Source organism: Coturnix japonica, chromosome 9, assembly GCF_054131305.1.
Source record: "Coturnix japonica strain WE chromosome 9, WE-NBRP24, whole genome shotgun sequence".
Classification (NCBI taxonomy): Eukaryota; Metazoa; Chordata; class Aves; order Galliformes; family Phasianidae; genus Coturnix; species Coturnix japonica.
Window position 1 is genome coordinate 26472469 of NC_140671.1, and position 22812 is coordinate 26495280.

Here is a 22812-nt window from a genome sequence, read left to right on the forward strand (position 1 = left end):
TGTGTTTTTCTTCCCAGCTCTGCAGTTTATTAAGGCGCTGTATGTGAGTATTTAACAATCATTTTTCTCATTGCAATGCCTATTTACATGAGGAAAAATAGATGCTGATTGCATGGTGTAGCTGATGAGTTAAATGTTCCACAAGACTAAGCCACACTGGAGCTTTGTGTATTGACCCTGCATACTATTTATCTGCACGTAGCAAATACTAAGAGTGGTCTATATTCACACTTAGCAGAAATTGGCATAGCAAGAGCTGCTGGCTGACACTGCCTAAAGAAATATTTACGCTGCTCGTAATGATGGATTTCATCAGAACTCCAGATGCCACGAGCAGGGCGGATTGCTATGAGAGCAGGATGAGCTGGGATCAATGGCATTTTGATTTCCTTAGGTCTGCAGTCCTGTAGCAAGCACATTTGTTTTTTTATTCTTATTCTTTAAGAACCATGGCCAGCAGCCAGAGAGTTTCAATGCTCGGTGCTGGGCTCTCTGAGGGATTAATTCGTGTCTCCTGGTTACTGACGATGGCATTCAGGTCTCTGGTGTGACTGTATAAATTCCCTGCAGGCCTGAAAAAAAAACACGGAGAAATGACTCCCTCAAGACATTTTCCTAACCCAGAAATGCAGCAGAGTCAGAAGCAACAAAAGAAAACAGATTCTGCCTTGTTCTAACAAAGTTTTGCCATTCCCTTATCTCTGGGGATCCGGTATTCTCATTATCACTAAAGTGATGGTAGCAGTCACAGGCACAAAGTGACTGGATGCATAGGCAGATACTCATTTATTCTTAGGGATGAGACAGGTGCAGAGTGAGGAGGCAGGGGGAGTTGGCAGGGAAGATGCAGTGCTGCCATCCCCAATTGCTGCAGCTCGAAGACACATCTTTAGATGTTCCCAAGATGCAATTAGGGAGATAATTAAATAATCCTGTGAAAAACATCCTAGCAGCTAAGTGTGTTGTAGGCTAGGGACTGAAGTAGTATCATACTGCTGTCCATGGCAGGAGGTAGGCATGAGAATTCTCTCTTCCCATTTATGCCATTACAAGGGTCTGTAAAGTCGAGCCATAGAATCATATTATTGTTAAGGTTGGAAAGATCACTAAGATCCTTTAAACCAACCATCAGTCCATGCCTGTGATCTCTCTAAACCGTGTTATTCAGTGCCACATCTACTGTCTTCTTGAAAACCACCAGAAACAGTGACTCCAGCTCTTCCTAATATCCAACCTGAACCTCCCCAGTGCAACTTAATGCCATCATATCTTGTCCTATTGACAACTTCTAATCCTCGTCTTGTCCTAGTAATTTATTGCATTAAAAACCAGATAGAACTAAATTAAGCGTGTTGCCAAAAGTGCTGTTCATCCAAAGGATTTTGTTTTGGTAAGATAACAGATTTGTCTAAGCTGAAATCTTGAACTAATACTAACTCACAGTGAACCTGGTATTTATCTGTTCTAGATAACAGTAGCAATGCAAGTGCAATTGCAGGAAAAGACAATGTGTTGGGTGTAAGCCATATGCACAAATAACACCTTGAAGGTGTGTACAGGACATGCTGAAGTTGCTGCTAATCCTGCTGTGTGTTTATCTGAAGCTGGCTCAGGGACTCACACTGCAGGCAGACTCCAGTAGTCCTGCAGGTGAAGGTAGCAGGATAAACCAATTGCTCATTTTAACAGGATAAGTGGATGCATAATTCCACAATGATCACATCCAATTGGAATAACTTCAAGGCATAAGGCAGGACTGTTTGAATATTCTGGGTTGCTTCTTTGTCAGGGGACCTGAATACTCTGAATTGTGTAGCAATTATGAATATAATAGCTCAACAATGTTAAATATCATTAATGACTGATCTAAGGGAACTTGCAAATGACCATGTAGTTACACAGTGTTGGCAGCTTAAATACCAATTAATGTTGTAACTGTAGCTGTTTGTACTTAGTAGATTATATCAGGGAATCCCACAGAGAGGGAAGGAGCGTCAAATGATCTAACACAGGAGAAAATAATAATGATAGTGATAATATGAAACTGATAATTAGGGAAATTGTGTGTCCTCCCTCTGATACATCCTCTAAAACAATAGGAGTCATATGCAGAAACTGAAAGATGGTGTGTCTCTGTGTCTATGTCCAGTTAGCCAGGGTTTGCTTCACAAAGAAGCTTGGGGAGTAGTGGTATTTCACTGCAAACAGAAGTTGTTGGTGCTGTTTTCTCCCTTTCTATTGGCTGCAAATGAGATCTGGAGAGAGGAACATAGAGAACAAGGAAGACAAACTGATAACACGCCATCCTGATCCCTGGTCAGTACACTTGCTTCCAATTGGGAATTACAGCAACAGCAGCTGCACGGTGTGTGTTCTGCTACAGAGTACTCATTGTAATGGTAAGAAGCCAAATTTTAATCATATTTGCATCTGCATGAATGTGAAATAATCCTAGTGAAATCATGGCATTTATCCTGGTTTTATACCTATATCAAAGTAAGTAGGATCTGTCTGATTTATGCCAAGAGCCTTCTTTGCTGTAATGATTAAAACAGCCATGTACTGCAGCTTCCTTCTTAGAGGCTTAAAGATTCCTTCCTTTTCTTTAGTATAGGGCTTGAAGGTTTCATTTCTTGGCCCAGTGGTAAATATTCTGACTTCTACATAGACAGGAAACCTTGATTGTGTGTATGTGGGAGTTACTCCATCGTGTGACATCGTGGAGGCAACATCTTTGGTGCCTGTTATCCCCATTATCTGATGGCAATACAACAGTAGTGAAGCATTTGCATTTGAAAGGGAGAAATGGTAAAAGTTAAAGTGTGCAGGGAGTTTCAGGCTGTCAAGGCAGATGTCATCCTGATGAATTGTCATCTGCATTGATAGAGAAACAAACCCTGCTTATGGTGGAATATTTTCTTTTAATGTATGATTAGCTGTAGCTTCATTGATATCAATGGAGCTGGTTCTCTCTGAGTAGATCTAGAAGGATTCTATAGGCACAAACACATTGCCAGGGGATGAGCAAATAACCTGGACAAGACACTGTTGCATAACCTCTAATTAGTGCACCTGACCAGTTGGAATCATGTTTTCTCCTTCCCATTCCGCTCCATGGAGAGAGGAAAAATTGAACCACGCTATCTGCTAATTCAAAAAGCATATTTATATCTCTGCTTTGCTGCAGGAAAGGTGGTTTTTGATGAGTATTTATGTAACTTTGTTGTCATTCTCACTCCACGGGATCAGGATGGGGACAGGAAATGCTCAGTACTTTGCAGGAGCTGACCCCTGGTTAAAGGGCACAACTCATGGGTTATGAAAGGCAGGGACTGGAGACAGGAAGGAAACAGACTGACATTCACCATTCCTGCTCCGTGGCCCTTTGGAAAACATCAGTGTAGATCTCTTGCATCCTCCAAGAGCAGGAAGTCATTTTCCAGTTGGGGAAACAGAGGCAGGGAGATAGCAGCAGTCCACTTTTCAAACAGGATTCAGGTTTTGGATGTCTCTGTTTCTTCCTAAAACATAACCCAGGTCTGTCTGACTGAGATCCTGGATACTGTCATAAGAAAGAGAACCCAGGAGAGCAGGCTGCCTGACCTGGGAGCGCAGGGTCAGATCCCAAAGCAGCAGGAGATATAATCCCTACATCAAAAGCAGGAAGGGATGTGCAGCTGGGGTACAGACAAAAGTAGTTAATGGAAGAAAATATTCCCCTAACCTTTAATTATTTAGAGGCAGAATTAATTTTGCAGTTCCTCTGGCAGGTTTCTCTGGTCATTAGGGCATTGGCAATGAGTCTTTCCCAGCAACCTGGCTATCGATCAGTATCTCTGAAGGCTGAAGTGTCACTGGGAGGCTGGAGATATCTGTGTCTGAGGGCAGAAGCTGAGCAAGGCAGAGTTTGGCCATGCTCATAAACTATGTTTTCCTTTCTTTTCTCACCCTCCTTTCAGAGAGACGATAAAAATAAAGACATATAAACCCAAGAAGAAAGAATAATGGCTTCATCCTGCTGAGGGACTGTATTTTGAGTGTTTGGCTGGCCTGCATTGTAAGTGCTGCTGTCTGGAAGGAATTCTTTTGATCATCTAAACCCTGGCTGGATTAAATTGCCAAATCCCATTAGATCCCTTGGGATTTACAACAGATGTTGAACGCAAGATTTCCCTGTGGCCCACTAGGCCTGCAAGGCCACCCAAACCTCTGCTGTCCCCACAGACACCAGGCAGTGCTGGGGAATCATCTCTAATCCTTAATCCATTGTGTGAAGGGCTGAAAAGCTGTAGGGGTCTCTACTTGATCCCACCTAGAGCACAAGGATGGAGGTTCTGGGCAGGGATGCTCTAACCTCATTTGGAGAGGGGAGATCTTTGTGTGTGAAGCCCAGCCCTAAGAGGCAGGGTAGCAGTATGGACCTTGCAAGGTTTGTTTGCATTGGCTTTCAGCCTTCTTGCTTTCTTCTCCCAGCTGCACTTGTAAAGGTTTGGGAGCAATGGGAATTGCTGATATGTGGTAATCTAACTGAGCTATCACAAAGCCAGCTCCATTCCGTGCCCTCTTTTCAATTTCTCTGAATTGTCTTTTCTTCTTTGTATGCCTGAAATGAACAGAGATGAAGTGAAGTGAATTACAACCTCTCCTGCTTCATGCTGAAGACCTAGAGGGAGAGTTCAGTGTCACTGGCTCACAGTTTGTGACTACTAGAGAAGCAAGTACTGGTGCAGAGTCCTTCTTTCCCATTCAAAACCTGCTTTGCATGCAGCATCTCTCTCCTTTCTGCTCTTACTGTCCCTGTGCTCTGTACCCTTTTCCTCTCCCAGATGCTCAGTGTTCCATGTGAATTCCAGCAGTGCACAGGAAGCCACTACACGCTGGGTCTGCATGGAGAACACCCACCAAGCATGTCTCCTCATGCTCTTTGCTGGTTGAGAAACTGTTCCACCCTTAAGTTTTAATCCTTTCCATACAGAAGCTTCCAACTGGTACAGCTCATTCTTCCTGCTTAGCTAAATGTATTTTCAAACACTTGCCTGGAACTTAGCGGATAGTAATTACACTTTGACATTAATATTTAAACCACAAACACAGTTAACACACTAATACCATCCCCATAGGCTGATGCTCATTTAAGTTTCATCCTTAAGGGACTTAATTATTGTCAGGGATGAATCCTAAAAGGTAAGAAATATTACAACTGGAAGACTAAACATTCCCTTGATTATTAGAGCTGCAGGATTTGGGCACAGAGTGTGGAAAGAACCTTGGCTGTGGTGGTAGCACTTATATTGCTATTGAAATTGGGTGAGTTTTTTAAATCCTAAAGCCTTTTGAAGAGCTGTTGAGATTTCTTTGTACTTACACCTTTACCGAGATCTCAGCGTTGAGTTGCTGTGGCTTTGGAGAACTTACATGTCATTACCCCTGCTGTACAGATGGGGAAACAGCTGTTTTTTAAGGGCCTGACCCAAGGCAGCATCAGGACCCTGCAGTCTTTGCCTTCCCCTCTCTGGAAGAAGTGTCTGATCTGGTGATAGCAGCAAGTGTCTGATGTTTCAAGTTTGCCACTTAACTATTCTTCAAGGTATCTCTCCAGTGTAACCTCTTTATGGACCCTTTATACTAAAGAACCCTGGGATCACACATTTTCAAATCAGTTTTTGCAGCTGCAGCTGGGTTCCCAAAATACAAAGAGCCATCCTGCCGTTTTAAGATGCTTTTTGGCATTCTGAATCACACTTCATTGTTTGCAATACAATATGGCAATCTGTTATAGAAACACTGGTAAAAAAACTTTTCCAGCGGCGTAACCCCATAGGCATCAAGAGAACGGGCTGAGAGGGGAATTCAGCTCAACACTACTGAGCTGATCCTCAGCCAGAAATGGGTCTTCTCAGTTCCTCTCTGGATGTCTCATACCGTGAGGTCTATGCAGAACTGAAGCCAAGTTAACGTTTGCCACTCTGTTTGGAAATGGATGATATTGCAAACTGGACCCCAGTATGCTCAAAACCTTTGCAGCTCTTGGCAGTCCCCTTCTTCAGCCTTGCATGGATGTCAGGCTTCCCTGTTTTGAGATGTCATCATTTACATCTTGGACAATTCTTGCAAAAGCCAACCAGAAATTTGAATGGCTGGGGTTTGTTTTTCCTCTTGCCTCCTTCCCCTTCTCTCTTGGTTTCTCTCTCTGTGCTGGTTACGTAGTGGTGGTGCTGTGTGTGGTGGGAACACCAATCCTAGCAGAAGGAGAGAAATCCTTCGACGTGCATCTTTCAATTAATTACTATATATATATATATAATAGTCTCAAAGCCTTTAATGAAGGGCAGTGCAGACGCTGCCACCTGGGTCCAAGGAAAGGAAGTCTTCTGCCATCTGCTCCCTCAGCCTAAAACTAACGAGTGCATTAACTTCCAAAGAGAGATTCATAAACTTCCACCGCCTGAGGACACTGTGAGCTGTTGATGTTTAAAGAGTAGCCTCCAAAGATTGCTTAGCCAACTGTGCCCCATTTTATGGAGTGAAACCCATCAGAAAGCTCCCATTACTCACAGAAATGCATGCGAATTTCTGGGGGTGATAGCTGTGTTACAGAAGATTAAATCCATCATTTACATTGCTCAGTAAGCAAGGCTAGCAAGCTCACTCCTACCACTCTGGCAGAGGATTTGAAAAGTAATAAACATGGAGACAGTGAATATGAGGTCTATATGCCCCTGCATGAGTGCACAGTGTGTAGGATGCTGGAGTACCGGAGTGGCCGTGTGCTGATGTCAGTGATGACCCAAGGAGCAGAAGAATCAGGAGAGCATCAAGAATTCACACAATGAAGTGAGTCTCAAGAGCAGAGCAGAAGTCACTGGTCCTTTCCTGCTTCCACTTCAATCACTGTGAAAAGCTTTTTTCCATACAGCCGGAGCCCTGCATTAATTTTCTCTGTATCCTCCTAGTCAAATTAGATTTGTCCTCCCTTTGAGTGTGTAATTATTCTCTATTTAACATGCAAGTGCAGTGTTTTAGATGAGAAGCTTTGATTTGTAGAAGGAGGCACTGACGTTCATTCTGTGTTTAAATTCATGGGCAAACTGCCTGTGGACTGAGATACAAGCTGAGAGTCATTGAAGTCCCCGTGGAGGCTGACACTGAGGGCCTGAATCACTGTGTGTTTGCCCCCATAAATGGATGGCTTACATCCAGATTAATGCAGGGCTGACTCAGATTCTTTGACTTTAACCCGCGTTGTCTGGCTGGTGTAGAGGTGGGGTACAGAATGATGTCCTGCTCTGAATGTCACTGATTGTTTTGCCTTCTATCTCAGCTGAATGCCAATCCGAGCTGTGTAATGGACATTTGTTTCCTTGCTGTTAAACACCAAACCTTGACATTTTTCAAGTGTCTCTATGGAGTTTTAGCCACGAAGGAAAACAGCAGTCATGGACAACATTTTTCAGCACCAATTTATCCCTTGCTTGCTATTGGGAGCCATTCTGCTTCTTTTCTTGATAGCTGCCAGTTGGGGAAGGGTGTGCAATGCACAACTTTCAGAGCATGATCTACTGGCCCCTCATTTGTTAACCAGCTGTGCCTAGGCAGATGTCTGCATAGCAGTTGGGTAATGTTGGTCACTGTAATGATAGTGACCCATTGGATAATGTTAGAGCTGATAGCGACCCAGTGCTGGCTGGTATATAGGAGTCGTGGAAAGTGACAGAGCCTATAAAGATGAAGGTGGTAAAGCACGGTTTTAATCTTATTTTGGAAGAGACATAGCAGCATTTCTGAAGGGCAGAGGTTAGGTTTTTTCCCTCAGGTGAAGGTGTTTAGTGCTTTCAAGACAATATTGAGCATATTTTCTAAGAGCCCATCTTCCATCCCCAGTTGAGAGGCGCCCTGGGAATACTGATGATCAGACCAACTCAATGAGAGGCCCAGTTCTGTCACAGCGCCTGATTCCATCTATTTGTTTTGACATAAAATCCTACTGACAACTGTGAGAGAGACTTACCAGGAGATAATAAAGAATAAAACTTGAAGAATGTTCATCGGCAATTACCTTCACTGCTTTCAGTAACAGAACAATGGGTAATTTTGCATGCAAGTTGAGTTACACAGAGATGAATTTGGCCTACAGCTTTAATTGCTTTAATTTTTTGTGAGGTCTCCGTACCTTTTTCTCTTCAAAACCTATTTTTCTTCTCACTGTTTGCAAAGAGAGATTGACCATGACACAGAATGAGCACACAGTACTTTTAGGAGTAGCCTGACGTGGCTCTTTATCCTTTGATTTCAAAGGCACACCAGGTAGGACTGCTTTTCTAATTCTCCTTCTGTAACACCCTCCTTTTCTTGCGTCCTTTTGCTTCATCTTGACAGTTATAACAGTAAAGTTGTGCTGTAGCTGAGGTGTTTGTGGCCAAGTTGTAACACAGGAGTAAGCTTTCTGTGCCAAGGCATGAAATAGAAAACCCCAGAGGAAAGAATATAGGGAGTTAAGATGGAAGTGCTGATACGACCTTAACTCGAGTGTCATCCACAGCAGTGCTTTAATTTATTCAATCAATTTCAGGGCCCTTAGGCTGGAAAAGGATAACGCTGGGATATTAAATCTGTCCCTCTCGCCAATCTGTCACCGGTGTGTCAGAATGCATTGATTCTTCTAGTCCTGCTTTTATTAACTGTCTCCTCAATCTGGCCTCTCAGTCTATCACACACTAACCTGCAATTGCTGGTTGAGTGCAAGACCCCTGGAAAACCTCTGGGTTCTCAGCTGATCCTGTTTTTTAAGTGCTGTTAGTGCAGGTGGGATGACCGTGTGTCATTCATCCCAGTGTACCTGGGAACTGCCATGGAAGACTAGATTGGAAGTCTGATTTGTCTTCACTGGTGATAAGAACATCAGAAGAAACGATGTACTGCAGGTAATTAACTGCATGGTAAATCTGGTGGCATGAGGGAGAGCAGCCCGAGGGATGTTCCTCCCGGGTCCCAGTTGATGACAGTGTATGACCTGCAGGATGGAGCTGATCACCCTCCTGTTTTGTCTGCAGCTTAGTTAACCTAATTGCATGTGCCATTCCAGCAGATGGCATTTCCAGCCTGCAGCTGTGTTGGGCCCTGTGGCTATTGCAGAGGAGCTCATTAAAGAGGTTAAAATTGGAGGCAGTCTGGGCTGTAGCAACCGTGCTCTGGTTGAGTTCATGATCTCAAGGGGTACGTATAGGCCTGGAAAAGAGCACAGTGTGAACCACAAGCTTCAGCAAAAGAAATCAAGCAGAGAAGGCAGGAAACCATCATGGCTGGGCAAGGACCTGATGGTCAGACTGAAGGAACAGAAGGAGCTGCCTGGAGAGCTGTGAGTGCCCCAACCCTGGAGGTGCCCAAGGCTTGGCTGGATGGGATCCTGGGCAACCTGAGCTGGTAGGAGCAACCAGCCCTCAACAGGGGTTGGAACTGGTTGGGTTTTAATGGTCTTTAATGGTTTCTAACCCAATGATTGTGTGATTCTGTGATCTCTACCAGGCAAGTGGTTTAGCAGCTGCTCACAGCACAAATAGTTCAGCACTGAAGGGCATTTCCCACTGTGGCTAAGAGTCAGAGCTCCTAAGGGTGGCCTTACTCTGTGGTGCAAGCAAATATTTAGTGACAGCTCCTCACCTTAATTTCATTAATTATCTGCTGGGTCTGGAAAGCTCTGAAATAACATCTGAGTTTAAAGAAGCTTCACAAGAAGAATAAGCACCAAGTGCTTCTTTCTTCAAAAGCTCTTCTTCTCCCTTTGCTCTCAATCTGATTTTGATTCCCTCTCCTTCACCTTCCAAGGACTTTCAAGTTACTTTGTTCTCCTCGGAGCTGGAGAAGAATGGGTAATTGCGTTCCATTACCATGTGCAATGTGGTCTGATTCGGGGTTTCTCCCCCCTACAAGTAAACAATGAGATAAAGTCCCTAATTCACCCAAGTGATTTTTCTTTTTAGTGCCTGCACGCAGTAATTATTCACAGTGCCTCTCTGTGAATATCAGGTTGGAAAGATGCAATCAAGAGAAGCCACTTTGCTTTACTGTACACATCTTAAGCATGAATAATATACATAATGAGAGAAGTGGGGTATAAACAGGTCTTGCTGAAATGATCCTATTCAAGCTGCAGGCTCTTTTTAGCTGAAGTTGTGGCTGGGGACCCTGGAGTAGCTGAGAATCTAAGTATTTCATTCTAGAGGAGTCCAACAGGTATCTTTTCTTGTTCAGGGCTCTGCTGGGTTTCCAGCTCTGGAAGCTGTTGGCTATCACAGCAAATCAATCTCCTGCACATGAAATATCACTGTAAACAGGGAACACATATCTCATCTCGTCATTCTCTCTTCTGGGACAAAGAAGCAGATCAGAAGTTTCAGAGGAACGCAATATGTCTTGCAGAGAACGGATCGATGGGCTCATTTATGGGGAAGAGCAGAGTGAAGACTTGGTGCAAAGGGGTGACAGCTGCTATCAGATGCTTTCCAAATCCCATTAAAGATGCTGTACTGAAGAGTTTGGAGGGGAGAGGGATCTGTAAGGAAAGGGATGAGGTAGTCAGAGATAGGAAGGAATGTGGATTTATTTGAGAAGGTTGTCTTATTTTCACTCCTAAGAGCAGTGTGATAACAGTGTGAGGATGTGGTAGATTGGTGTGTTTGTGAGTCCAAGTGAGAAAACTCACTTCTGTCAGATATGCTTTGAGACGTTTCTTGTCCATCGTTTTTGCTGAGCAGCTCTAAAGGGTAATTCTACAGAGGAAGGACAGCAATCCCAAAACTGGGAGAAACCCCTATAGGAGAATCATGCCATCGCTTCCAGATCCTTCAGAATAATAAGGCACACCTGTCTCATCCTCAGTCATAAATGTATTTGTTGGTCTGTGTCTTTTTTTATCCACATCTCATTTTTTCTTGCACATAATAGGGGTCACTAAGGGCTGTGGGCATGCTGACATTTAGAGCCTTCAGTGCAGTGAGGTATTTGAATATGCTTGGTTGGAAGTTGCTTCCTATCTTGGTGCCTCTATCAAGCTGAGTATTGCAGCACTTGTTGCTGAGAGCAGCACAGGGTTCTGAAGAAGTACATTGCATACAGTGCAACTGAGATGGAAAAAAATCAGGGCTAATATCTGTTTCTGAGCCTTGAAGTGAGATAACAATACATGGGATGGGAGAAAGGGGTTTAGTGCCGTAAATATCCCTGCAGGCACCCATTAGCATACATCCACAGCCTAGAACATGTTCCTAATTGTCCCTCATCTGAGCCTCAAATTGAATTGCCTAGTTAGGTCATCTCTGCATCTCCTAATCATGTGTGACATTAAACACTTATTCAATGAAACTCTTTTCTCCAGCACTAATTATTAAGCATGAAAAGTTGATATTGAACGAGGCCATTGAGCCAAGACGATTCAATAACTAGCAGGGAGGAGAGATTATTTCAGTAATATAAGTTTGCTTGAGCCAGATGGAGTTCCCAAGATGCACCAGGATGGTATGATACATGAGATTGTCCTCTGGCTTGTGTTGACAACTCTAACTGTGCTATTAAAAAGCCATCAACGAACTGGAGTGAGGAGCAGCGAGAGAGAAGACAATGAGGGGGAAATTGAGGGCATTTCAAACAGAATATGGGTGAGTGGAGGATGTGAAACGTGGAGAAGCATGGCTGGGAGACTCCACATTCCTCTATGATGACAGAAAGGAAAGAAAAACTGCTGTATTTCTATGGGATTAACAGGAACAACATGACCTGTCCCCATATTCAGGCTTGAATTTCTTCTATAAGAGCTTTGCATACCCAAATTTAATGGAAAAGAGGGAAAAAGTTTGTGTTTGTGCTAGTAAAATCCTCCATGTATGTCAGTCCTCCCTTTCCTCTTGGAGGCTGTTCCCCATGGCTGTGCTTGGAAGTCCAGTGCCGACATCTCTGTGCCCTGCTTTGTTCTCCAGCCTTCACGGGACCTTTCCCTTTTCTCTTCTGTCCTGGGATGCTGCTAACAGCCTCTGCAGGGATGGAAACGCCATCCTATAAGAAGTCGGGTGGTATATGACATCCAATTATCCAAACAGAATATAATGTAATTTCACCCATGGGCAGCGCTGAAAAGAATGAATTTCCTCCGAGTGTGATGTATGAAGCCGCCTCTGCTATCTCTGTTTGCTGAGCCTCTTGCTTCATTCCCAGCTCCCTGGCAAATCTCTAAAGCTCAGAAGACGCTGGAGCACAGCACGTTTCACAGCTGAAGAACTAAGATAAACCAGAGACATAGCAGCTTGTTGTTTAAATCCCAGAGCAAACAGAGGGAAATTAATGGGTCTATCTGTATCCCTCCCTTTTCACTCTTCTGTTTGTATTTTCCTTTCTTGTTTTCTCTCCTCTTCCCTTTTCCTTTTGTTCTCTTCCTCCTTTGTTTCTTGTTATGATAAACACAATTTATGCCACGGTGGCATTCAGCCTCGGGGGCTTTGCTTTACATCAGAGCTTAGGGAGCTTCGGGACACTGATCTCAGATATATGGTCTGATTTTGGGTGGTGCTGTGCAGAGCCAAAGGTTGGACTTGGTGATCCCCAATGCAGGATATGCTGTGATCCTATGGCTCTGAGTCTGTCCACATTACCAGGTGCCAACAGCCCAGTGACCCTTTGGCCTCATGTTTTAGCTTTGGCTGCTGGATGCGGGAGCCAGGTGTGCAACCTCTACATGCTTGCACTGTGAGCCTGCCTGCACAGAGCACCTCACTGCTGCTTCTGAGTTAGAAACACACAGCAAACCATTGCTCTGAATGTATGCAGTCCCAGGCAGCTCTGAAAAAGGTAAGCAAAGACCTGGATGCTATTAACACACAACTGCGAGCATCTGAATCTTCTCTCTTAGAAAACTGTCCAGGTGTAAGCAGCAGATTGTGCTATGATTAATGAATCACAGGTGTGAGGGAAATGGAGGAAAGGGCAAGGAGAGGCAAAAGGGAAAACAAAATGTAAGGCAAGGAGAAAAGGAAGGGAGGAAGGGAGGAAAGGGAGGAAAGGAGAAAATGGAAGGAAGGGAGGAAGGGAGGAAAGGGAGGAAAGAAGGGAAGGGAAGGGAAGGGAAGGGAAGGGAAGGGAAGGGAAGGGAAGGGAAGGGAAGGGAAGGGAAGGGAAGGGAAGGGAAGGGAAGGGAAGGGAAGGGAAGGGAAGGGAAGGGAAGGGAAGGGAAGGGAAGGGAAGGGAAGGGAAGGGAAGGAAGGAAAGGGGAGGAAAAAGCTGGGTGCTGACCCAGGAACTTCTGTGGGATTCCACCAGCCAAAACTAACCTGGATATTGCACAGCTTCTTCCTTTCCTGGTAAGCTCCTCGTGGCAGAATGAAATCAGTGGGTCTAGGGGTTGAGTTTAGACTTCCCAATGCCCTGTGCCTTAGATGAAGCTTTAGGATGGCTTTGCAGGCTGTCGATGCTTTTGTGAGCTGAAGATGAGGTCAGTAATGACTCACATTGGATGTGTACTCATTTAGCTGGGTCCAGCTGTGGGATTACCAGATGATAACTGAGTGATGGGGTGTCTAATCCAGGACTGTGCCCCTGAAAGAGGACAATTATACAGACTTCAGAGAGAAACATCAAACAGCACAGCATTCATACAAAACAAGGCGTGCAAGCAGAGAACTGAGGGCTGTTTACAGGACACACTCAGTATGAAATCACTTTGGTGAAAGCAGTGTGGCTTTGTCTCTTCTCAGGCATTGCTTTGATTGGCACTACCTCTGACTGGCTGATAAAGCCCTGCAGTGGGGTGTTGGTAGCTCCTTTCCTTCTGAAGAGTTGGGAGAGGGCAGTGGAAGAGTTTTCTTTGCAGTACTGGTGGTAGGAAGAACTGTGCAGGTGTGAAGGAAGCACCCAGCACTGCCTTGTACAGTTAGAAAACATGAAAGCAAAAGTTGTGTTAATCCTTCTGGGCCAGGCTGTGATACATCCTTTAATTGTAAGATCACACACCATCTCCTGCATCACGCGACGCATCAAATGGCGTGCTCTGCAAGCTCCAGCTGTAAGCCACTGCCTTCATGTTTATTTAAAAGAGCTGGCTGTGAAGCCTGTTAAAAATACATCCAGTGGATAATGACAGCAAGTGGTGATGAGAGCATCTGTGCTGAATGTAAGGGAAACCCCTTCCCTATGGGAAAAGCATGGGGAGGATTCAGGAGATACAGCCTTGCAGCCCTTTTTATCCTTTCTTTCTGTGTAAGGTAAATACCAACCAGTTGCTCGGGGCATCTTTGGCTTTCTGAAGTGGTGGTGCCTATTTGATCTTCCATTTGAAAGGACGTTGTTTGGTTTGGCATGTGTGCATCTCTTCTGCTTCCTTGCTGTGCCTTTGTCGGGAGTATTATTTAGGACTAATTAGTTCTCAGCTCTCAGGCCTCACAAAGGAGCATCAGCACAGGCTAAAGCCTTTTTGAAATGGGAACACGTCCCTCTTTCATCTTATTGTACAAATAATTAGAATAACTTAGCCAGAGTCCCCTAGGATGCTGTTTGTGCTTAAAACACTTCCCATTAGTGACTTGCTGCTGTGGCAGGCAGGGCACAGGAGAGCTGGAGAGGCTGAGATCTCCTGTCCATAGAGGCTGCCAATCTTTCATCTGCGTCCCTTGGACTCTGGTTAGATATTAGGAGGAAATTCTTCACTCAAAGAGCAGTGAAGCCCTGGAACAGCCCAGAGCTGTGGTTACTCCATCTTTGTAGGTGCCCCAGGCTGTGGATGGGCCCTGGGCAGCCTGAGCTGATGGGGGGCACCAACCTTTAGTGATCTTTAAGACCCTTTCCAACCCAACCATTCTATGATTCTTGGAATAGATGGAAGGATGACAGATGTGTGTGAATGCAATAGATCCCCTCATGAGTCTTTCAACTCTGTGGGCCCACACTCTGTTCTGGGTCACCCATCGGCTCCATGCAGTGACAGAGACACAAGGCAGGCTCATTGGCACCATCATTGACTCTGGAGTGACTTAGCATCATTTGAGTCCAGTGCAATTCACAAGTGAAGGTAACATCACCTCTCTCAAACAGCTCTGCGGAGTTGAATCCCATTTACATCGATGGAGATCAAGATCTCTGATTTCTTTTCTTTCCTTTTATTTTTGACATCTTGTCACAGAAGAGCTGAAATGTTTCACATCACTGGGATTTCAACTTTTCTCAGTCCTTCCACTGTCAGTAATGTAATCCCCTCACGCATATTCAATTGCTGCCTTGGGTGGTAATTTCCTTGCTTTTAATGTATGTGCACATAAAGGTTGAGTTACAGTTGCTGTGGGAACCCTAACTTTGAGCTTTATGATTTAACAAGAAGAAAAAGCGTATTTATAGCCTTTATTTATTTTGCTTATGAATCAAAATGTTAATATTGATGCAATGGAGGAAGAAAGGGAAACAAACTCCTAAACAGAAAGCACAACATCGAAGATACTGATCTGTTTCTGATCTGTTGGCTTCCCTGCCAACATGAAGTTCTCCTAGCAGGTGGAATCCCTGCAATAGGAAGGGGGCAGAAAGACAGTTGTGAGTTGTTTGAATCACTCTGTTGTACAATAGGGGTTTGTAGGGAAACAAAGCAGATGTTAAAGTGCACGTGGAGAAACCTAAAATCAATAGGACAGGATGGCTGGGGACGGGGGGGGAGTCACCACCACTGGTGCTCAGGTTCATGGTTAGTGGGCATGATGGGGATGGGTTGGGGTTGGACTTGGTGATCTCAGTGGTCTTTCCAACCTTAATATTCTTTGGCTTGCTGTCAGGTGGCGTAAAGCAGGAGTAATAGGGGAGAGCCAGGCTGTGCAGTGTACTACATCGGTGCTCGCTTCCCAGAAGTGGCCAATGCTGTGTCCCAGTCACAAGCTAAGTGTGATGCAGGATGCTGAAGTGCATAAACCTTTACAATGTGGCCACTGCTTTTTCCTTTCTTTCCTTTTCGCTTACTCTTTAATTGTGAAGCATACAAACTCTATCCCTCTCCCAGCCCACAGTCGCTCTTTCACCGGCCATTGCTGACAGTGGTTTAATTTGCCATTGATTTTTACTCAGGTGGTGTCCATAATGGAAGCAAAGCAGCCTAAATCATAAGTCACTCTTGAAAATTGCGGCCAGCTTCATCCCAGCCCATGAAGATTAAAACTGATTGGAAGAACGGAATCAATCGGGCCCCTTCAGGAAGCTGTTTGGGTGCATAGAAATAAACAGCAAACATTAGCAATATTAAGATCAGATGATTTCAAAAGCTTCAGCTGGGCTTCTATGTGACAGAAATAGCTTTGTTTCCTAAACATGGAGCAGGGATTTATTTGCACAGCAGACAGGGGTGGCTGAGGAGAAAGTCACTCCAGTGTGTCAGATAAATAACATGTGTTCCTGACCTTATTTTGCACTCTACAACCCACAAAAGTCATAGGATGATAAATCTAGATAGCAGGTTATAGATTTGATATTTTAGCTACTGTAGAAGAGATATTAAATGGGCACTCTGGTGGATCAGTGGTCTCTCAGGGGCCACATGGCCCTGGTTGGCTGGGCTCTGACACCACGCTGGGGAAGGCATAGAATCACTGAATATCCCAAGTTGGAAGGGACACATAAGGATCATCAAGTGCAACCTCTGACTCCACACAGGAACACCCAAAAATAAGACTATATGCCCAAGAATACCACTTCAGTGGTATGGCCATAGTGTTGAAGGTGATGTTTCTAGTGCTTCCCCTTCATGAAACATAAAATCACAGGTGAATTATGAAGAAACTCAAAAAGACAGAATCCATTGGAACACATTACTCAGAGAGGTGATGGGTGCCCCATCCCTGGAGACACCCAAAGTCAGGCTGGAGGGGCTCTGAGCGCTGATGGAGCTGTGGGTGTCCCTGCTCATTGCAGAGGGGTTGGACCTGATGGCCTTTAGGGTTCCTTCCAACTCAAAACCATTCTATGATTCATTGGATAAGCACCCCGATGTCTCACAAAGCATTTGTAAGGCTTGGCCAGGGCTTCTTCTGATCTTGCTTGTCAAATGTGCTAGTTCTGTATTTCCATTACATCAATTACAGCTACAGCAAATATTTGATTTCAGTGAAACGTGAAAGGAAAGGAAGCTGTTGTTCCACCATGGTTCAGGATGGGCTGGATGTGCGTTGGAGGAAAGGAGATGTAGAGAGTTGGGGAAGCAGCTCGCACTGTTTGTGCACGAAGCGGTATGAATATGTATGAGACTGTAATTGGCTCCCACACATAACCAAGGTGCCTCAAGGCCCAGGTGTCCTGGCTAATTGTTGTAGACAATTAATAACTTAGATTCTGCTAATTCCGTATCGTGCTGTGCAACTCATTACAGAAGCAGAGAGTGAGAATCTCTGCAGAAGCTGCTTGGAAATAGGGAATATTTGGGGAGCGAGGAGCAGGGGCAGAGAAGATCACAGGTGGGTTGGCACCACTCTTGGCTCAAACAGCAGCAAAGAGTTGTCGTAAATCACATCCACAGCAGCAAGCAGTGACACTCTGTCACCCAGTTTTGGAGTCATGGTGATGGAGGGCTCTATGGGGAAGCCTTTTGCTTCTCCCCACAAGCTCCTACCTTAATTTCCTTCTATTCCTTCCCTATATTTTCCCCCTAGAGTTTTGTGCTAGATATAAAGTTCTCACCATGCAACATTTCTATCCATCTTACACAAAACCTTCAGCAGAGACTATAGGTACCAGTGCTGTCCTCCATCTGTCCTCTTCTGTTCTACCATTATTGATACCCTCAGCTGCTTTGCTCCTGAGAATTTTGCCTCTGAGGGCTGAAAGGGGCTCAGTGTCCCATAGATTTATGCCAGGGCTTGGATTGCAAAAGGGGACAGTGGGAGAAATCCTGGATACCCTGTATTAAGGCAATCCTTTCAGTTATGTTGGATGGTTTTAGGGATCCAAGTAACAATGTCCAAAATGTAACTGCAAGGGAAAAAATGGGAAATCATTATAAATGAATGAATGTAACAGACTGCTGATGGGCACTGGTGGACCTTTAATCTCTGGGCTTTATGAAAGTAAACACATCCGCACCACCCACCGGCTGTGGCCATTCTCACTGCTTTGCCATCTGTTGCAGGAAGGCTGGATGTCCTCATGCACAGTCAGAGGATGCTGGTAGCTTTCGGTCTTCTGGCTGTGAGGAGGCAAAGCTGGGTTTTGCTACAGGAAGAAATCCAGGCAACTTCAGGTCTCTTTGTCTTTAGAGCTTCGGAATTTGTATGAAACTCTCCTCATGTTTTCCCAGGAACAAGAATTATCCAAAACCTCCCATGGGCTGAAACGTTAACAATATAAATCTCTGCCGGTACCAAAGGCAGCCAAAGGAAGCAAAATAAACAAGTAAAACCCAAACCACACACACAGTCTGAGCTTAATGCAGATAAATCACACAAGTATTAAGCTCAGTCCTAAATCTCTCTCTCCATCTCCCTGTTTCTTACTGACAGATATTTTATCAATCTACCCGTCTGGGTTTATCCACAGTTTGTGTTTGTAAATAGGGGCAAGCCACCAAATGCAGTTAGCAAAGGCATTGCTCCAGCCACACCTCCCAAAGGGCTCATATCTTCCTTAGTCACAGAATATCCCACATTGGAGGGGACCCACGAGGATCATTGAGTCCAACTCCCGGGACTGAATGGCGTTGATTAATAGCACCTATGAAGTTGGCTTGTATTTCCCCCAGCGCTTAATTTTTTTATTCCAGAGGAGTGACATTAACATTAACAGGAAAGATACCTGATATCGATGTGCGGAATTGGAGTGACATCTTCTCTTGCATTAATCATTAGACCTGAATGGGCGCTGGGTTCATTTGCTGGCACATTTCCCACGTGCTGCTGATAGTGATTTACACCAGGAAAGAAAGCTTTTCCTTTCCAAGAATCATTTCTGACCTACAACCATCCTGGAACGTTTTTGTTCTCCAGGAATTTTTGGAGCAAACACTTTGCCTTCCTTTCTATTTTCCCTTTCTGCTTTATGGAATGTTTTTGCTCCACCCACTTCTGCCCCTTCCCTCCCTCACTGAAGAGACATGTAGCATCTCATGGTGTTTCCAAAGTGATGCTGGGTGTACACCCTCAATTTAGTGTGTGAAAGGCTTATTTTGATTCCATCATCTTCTTTTGATGCTCTACAGGTAGATGTGGAAAAGTTGGGCAGTTGAAGAGGAGTTTCTGGGACTCAAGGAGGAAATGAGCTCTATAGCAAAATAAGTGAGTGACATAAATGTCAAGGGTGGGCCAGAATAGGAATGGGAATGGGAATGGGGATAGGAATGGGAAATGGGAGTAGGATTAGGAATGGGAAAGGGAATATGGATAGGAATGGGAAATGGGAATAGGATTAGGAATGGGGATGGGAATAGGAATAGGAAATGGGAATGGGATTAGGAATGGGGATGGGAATAGGGATAGGAATGGGAAATGGGAATAGGATTAGGAATGGGGATGGGAATAGGGATAGGAATAGGAAATGGGAATAGAATTAGGAATGGGGATGGGAATAGGGATAGAAATGGGAAATGGGAATAGGGGTAGGGATAGGGATAGAAAGTGGGAATAGGATTAGGAATGGGGGTGGGAATAGGGATAGGGATAGAGATAGGGATAGAGATGGATAGGGATAGGGATAGGAAATGGGAATGGGATTAGGAATAGGGATGGGAATAGGGATAGGAATGGGAAATGGGAATAGGGATAGGGATAGGGATAGGAAATGGGAATAAGATTAGGAATGGGAATGGGAATAGGGATAGGAATGGGAAATGGGAATAGGGATAGGGGTAGGGATAGGTATAGGGTTAGGGATAGGGATAGAGATCGGGATAGGAATGGGAAATGGGAATAGGAATAGGATTAGGAATGGGGATGGGAATAGGGATAGGGATAGGAAATGGGAATAGGATTAGGAATGGGGATGGAAATAGGGATAGGAATGGGAAATGGGAATAGGATAGGGATAGGGATAGGGATAGGGATAGGGATAGGGATAGGGATAGGGATAGGGATAGGGATAGGGATAGGGATAGAAAATGGGAATAGGAATAGGATTAGGAATGGGGATGGGAATAGGGATAGGGATAGGAAATGGGAATAGGAATAGGGATAAAAATAGGAATGGGGATGGGAATAGAGATAGGAGTAACAATGGGAACAGAAATTGTAATAGAAATAGCAATAGGAATAGTCAGAGCAATAGGAATAGCAATAGAAACTGCAGCAGGAATAGCAATACCAAATTTTGAATCTACTGGAGAAAGAGCATTTAGAACAGGGCAGCATGATCTCAGTCCATCGGTCCCTGGAGGAAGACACCTGCTGTATTACTCTGCTGGCTCCCACCTGTGATGTGTAACATCACCAGGAGCACAGATTTGGCCTCATGTCTTTCTCTCCCTACATCCTCTGATGAGGGCGCTGAGCTGAAAGAAGGGATGTCATCTTCAGGGCAGGTCCCAGTCAGTGGCAGAGTGAGGTGGAGAGAAGCCTCGGGTCTCCTCCAGCCCCTGGCCTGCAACCACTGTGCATTCACAGGCACCAAGCAGCTTTGCAAATCCCGCATTCATTACAAGACAATAAAGCTTTGCTGCATGGGTCTTTTTTCTCAGTGTCTCTCAAAAACCCAAGGCTGATTTGCATTTTCAAACCAGCCCTTCCAGCTCAGGAAAATGCTATTCAGTAGTTCCCAGAGCTCAAGAGTAGAGATTCTCTCTCTTATTCTCTGCCTACAATATATTTTTTGTCCAAATTGTGCAGTGCTTATTGCTAATGTTTGTGTTTGTGTTGGCATCATGGGGGCTTCAACGCTCTGACAGAAGGTGAGAACAGGGGGCCCAGCACCCTGAGCTCCCACACTCGGTGCACGGGGGGCAGAGATGTGGTGAGGATGCTCGCTTGGTTCGGATGCAAGCTGCAGGGTACTAGTGCGCTCTGCAAGCCTTGAGCTCCATTTAAACATCAACTTCCAGCCTGCAGCTGAGCCCCCAGCCCCAGCACTGCTGTTCATGACCGGGGCACGCTTCCCTCTGGCTGCTGTGGCTGCGGGCTCTGGGCTCACTGCTGTTCAGATGGTGCCATCTGGCTCTCGTGAAATATACAGGAAGCATTCTCCAATAACAGAGGGGGGCTGGCTGGCTGGGTGCCCTCACCGCTGTGCTGGGTGGGGAAGAATTTGGTTTCTGCATCTGGTTTCTGCATCTGGGAGATATTGAACATAAATAATTCGGCTGGCAGCTCGGGTGCAGGTCCTACCAGCAACAACCAGGAGCTGTTTTGTTTTTGGGTTCAGAGCTGAGGTTTGTAAACACGTGGCCCAAGGAAACGGTGATGTGGCTTTGTTAGTTCTGTGAATGGACAGGAAATGTCCACTTCCTTTAATGGTCCGTCCAGAAGGATGTGTGGGTTAGGAAAGGTGGGGAAGAAAGGTCCCAGCTCTTTGGCAGAAAGGCAGGAAACAAGTGGCACAACTTCAAAGAGGACAGAAAAGAGCCCAGCCCCATCCACTTGACACTCACCCTTTAGATATTTATACACATTGCTTAGCTCCCCTCCCAACCTTCTCCTCCCCACACTGAACAGCCTCAGGGCTCTCAGCCTTTCCTCATACAGGAGATGCTCCAGACCCTGATCTCTCTGCAGCCCTCCGCTGGGCTCTCCCCAGCAGTTCCCTGCCTGCCTTGAACTGGGCAGCCCAGCACTGGGCTCAGTGCTCCATGTGCCCTCCCCAGGGCAGAGCAGAGGAGAGAAGAACTCCCTTGCCCTGCTGGCTGTGTGTGATGCACCCTTGGGTCCCATTGGCCTTTCTGGCCACCAGGGCACACTGCTGGCTTGTGGTCACCCCTATTGGCCACCAGGTCCTTCTCCACAGAGCTCCTTTCCAGCAGCTCAGCCTGAACTGATGCATATGGTTGTTCCTCTAATAGGGATTTGGAGCTGGGTTACTGCCCAGCCCTCCACATTGTATGGATGCACTCAGGCCCGAAGTGGAGAGCCTTCATGCAATCAGGCAGTGATAGACCTTGTGGAAGCTGAAAGCCCTCAGATAAAATTTATAAGGCCTGAGAGAGCCTGCCTGGCATTATTTAACGCTTTAGTAATGAGCACCTGAGCAGGAAAGATTGCCTGGGTAGTTTTATTCTGCATAGATGAGCAGTCAGAATTTCAAAGAGGGGTCATAAATATAAGCACATGGGATGGTGACGGTGGCTGATGTTGGTGCGGAAGGCAGCACTGAAGGAATGAGAAGGTCAGAAAGCAGAAATAGAAGGGAAGTTGTTTGCCTTGCATTTCCCAACACTGGTAGGTGAGAAATGAGCAAGAAATGTACCTCCAGTTTGGTACGGTGTGTGTTTATGTGCAGAGCTACTGCTGCTCATGTGCAGTGTGGCTGAGTAAAGCACATTCAGCGTGGCTGATGTAAGCTGGTAATGAACCATTTATTCACATTAGCAACACGAGTTGTTTTGCTGAGCACATCAACAAGTGGTTGTGGCTGGGGACTGATGCTCTGAGCACTGAGGGGCAGGGAAGGAAATGTGAAAGCAAGGCATGAAGATCTGCACTCTTGGGTACACAGCTGCCCAGGGAGGTGGTGGAATCCCCATCCCCATCCCTGGAGGTGTTCAGGGTCTATGGAGATGTGGGATAGTTGGGGTTGGCCTGGATGATCTTGGAGGTCTTTTCCCACCTTAGTGGGTTCTATGAGGGGAGAAGGAGATGTGTTGCTGCTGGCTGTGTGGCCATGCTGCTCCCT

The 22812-nt window shown here is 45.3% G+C and overlaps 1 protein-coding gene and 1 long non-coding RNA gene across 17 annotated transcripts in view; both read left to right on the forward strand.

The window, feature by feature from the left end:
• Positions 1-16248, forward strand: part of LOC146759880 (uncharacterized) — a 38555-nt gene extending 22307 nt beyond the window's left edge. The window contains exon 2 of the long non-coding RNA XR_014932098.1: positions 16084-16248. This is a non-coding gene — a long non-coding RNA (uncharacterized LOC146759880). The remainder of the gene's footprint in view (positions 1-16083) is intronic.
• The window catches only part of DISP3 (dispatched RND transporter family member 3), an 84043-nt gene that overhangs the window by 27307 nt on the left and 33924 nt on the right, over positions 1-22812 (forward strand). The window lies entirely within an intron of this gene.